General features: G+C 38.9%; 1 pseudogene; it reads left to right on the top strand.

The window, feature by feature from the left end:
• Positions 1 to 794: 794 nt before the first annotated feature.
• Positions 795 to 2,149, top strand: LOC105119137 (sucrose synthase 2-like; annotated as a pseudogene).
• Positions 2,150 to 2,725: the final 576 nt, after the last annotated feature.

Raw genomic sequence — 2,725 nt, 5'->3', positions numbered from 1 at the left:
TGGTTGATACGCTCGAAGGGGAATGTTGTTCCAGAGACAAGCGTTAACACTATTCAGATGTGATGTGGCAGACCATCTGGTTATAGTGATCCTTTTGTGTGAGAAAAGGTGTGCTTTGGTTACTCTGATGATTGAAAGGTTTGGCGAGTACTATAAACTTGGTCAAAAATGCTCTCAGAATGGTAAGCTTGGAAGAGCTGCAAGATGCAATCTTGTGTTGAAGAAGCATGAGGACAGTTGCCCCACATGAATGGCAAAGGGGGTCATTGTTGGGTTGGTTGCCATTAATGTACAGCAACCATTAATGGACAGCACCGTCCATTGATAAATGCAACAGCCCTTCCGGAATGTCAAAGGTTGGCAGCCATCATTGTTGAAGATGAGCTGGAGTTGGCAGCCACCATTGTTGATAAAAGAGCAAGAGAAGTTGTCATGGATGCCTATAAATAGAGGCATACGTGAGAGAGCAAAATGAGAGAAAGAGCAAGAGCGAAGTGAAGAGAAGAAAAGAGAAAGAAGGAAGGGCTGCCACCAACAGCCCTGCTACCCTATGTAGCAATGAGAGATGGGAATTGAGTAAATGTGATCCTTTTTTGTGTGTTGTATTTTTTCTCTATCTCTAATAATATTTATCTTTCCCGTGGATGTAGACAATTTGTCAAACCACGTTAAATATTGTGTGTTAGTATACTTAGCTTCCTATGAACAAATATCAGTACACCACTGGTCGGAATCTCATACATGGCAAAGATGTCATCAGCTAATATTTTCTCCATTTATGCTGACGCAGCGGCATGTTGAGCGACCATGCAAAACCTATCATGTTTTCCATGGCATGATTGGACAAGGTGAAAAACTTGACAGGGCTCGTTGAGTGCGATGGCAAGAGCAGCAAGCTAAGAGAACTTGTAAATCTTGTTGTGGGTTGAGGTTACATAGACGTGAATAAATCCAGGATAAAGAAGAAATGGCTGGGATTGAAAAGATGCATGACCTAGTAAAGCAGTACAATTTGCATGGTCAGTTTCGATGGATAACTGCCCAAATGAACCGTGTTAGTAACGCTGAACTCTACCGCTATATTGCTGACACAAAAGGTGCTTTTGTACAGGTATGTGGTGTAGACAGTGATATGCTCATTTTCATTCTTTGTAATCAATGCTCTACTCTTTTTACCTGATTGTATTTGTCTGCAGCCTGCTCTCTACGAAGCATCTGGCCTCACTGTTGAGGAAGCTATGGTCAGCGGGCTTCCTACTTTTGCCACTTGCCATGGTGGCCCTGCTGAGATCATTGAGCATGGTGTTTCAGGCTTCCATGTTGATCCCTATCACCCTGATCAGATGGTCACACTTTTGGTCAACTTCTTTGAACAATGCCAGAAAGATCCTAGCCACTGGAACAAGATTTCTGATGGAGGGCTTAAGAGAATCCATGAAAGGTCTGCTTTTTCCATGTGATCTTGCTCAAGGGAAGATTTCTATCTTCAAAAGAGTAGCTAATATATATAAGATCAATTTTGCAGGTACACATGGAAGATTTATTCTGAGAGGCTACTGACACTAACTGGTGTTTACGGCTTCTGGAAGCATGTTTCTAAGCTCGAGAGGAGAGAACCAAGGCGATCTCTGGAGATGTTTTACATTCTCAAGTTCCAGGATCTGGTTTGTTTTCTCTTCCGGCTTCTTGAAATTAAAGGACCATTTTGGGGTGCATATCAAGGCTGAGCACCTATTCATAACAGGGAATGCATGTCAATGTATATTGTTCACGTTGTTGTCAGGACCATTTTCTGTTTACTTGTACATTTATTCGTAAAACTGATTCTTCAACTATTACCAATGGAGGAGAAAACCGAATCTTAATATCAATGAATTACTTGCGTGCTTGGCATCTTGATAGTTTTTGCATCTGCTGTTTCAAAAAAGGCTACAAATTATAGTTGTTTCATATCCAAGGCTTCTAGAAAGAGTTTTTAGCAGAACTCGTGCAAACATTTTTAGAACTGTAATCAAGATAAAACACAGTTTCAATCACCATTAAACAAACTCCTAAGAGGACTCATACCTTGATGAATTTACATGGGCCTCTTGTATTTTTGCTTCAGGTAAAGTTGGTTCCGCTAGCAGTTGAAGAGCAACAGTACTGATACTGGAGTGAAGAAGGTCTGAGGGCTGCGTGCATGTTCTGCTCCTGTTTAGAAGGCTTTTATGGAGGAAAGTCCTGCTTCTTTAGCCGCGATTTCTGCTTATGCAGGACAATGTAGTTGATGGCGTACCTTCTTTTATCAGTGGACGAGTCTTGTGATTGACCCTTCATTAGCTTTGGCATGAAGAGATTAATACAGTAGATTATAATTAATAATGGTGTTTCAACTACTCTCTGTTAATAAAATGCTGTGAAGAGCTTCGTAATCATATGATCATAGTGTTGTACGTTGTTCACAACTATCCACAATATTTTCCTTTTCAATGTATCAATATCAATACAAACCCAGAATATTTGGGAACAACTTTCACGGGGGTTATTTAAAAATTATAATAACATGTTTTTAATAAAAGCTAACTTCTCATGGTTTTAATTAAAAACATATAAGAACATGAGTCGATAATTTGCATGATAGAAAAAAAAAATAAAGGAAAAAATAATATGAAAAATTTATGTAAATATTTTACAGTGAAATTTTAAAAAAAAAATAAATATTTTATTTCATGGACATATTTTT

Source organism: Populus euphratica, unplaced genomic scaffold (assembly GCF_000495115.2).
Source record: "Populus euphratica unplaced genomic scaffold, PopEup_1.0 scaffold2573.1, whole genome shotgun sequence".
NCBI lineage: Eukaryota > Viridiplantae > Streptophyta > Magnoliopsida > Malpighiales > Salicaceae > Populus > Populus euphratica.
This window is presented reverse-complemented; position numbering and strand designations above follow the sequence as displayed.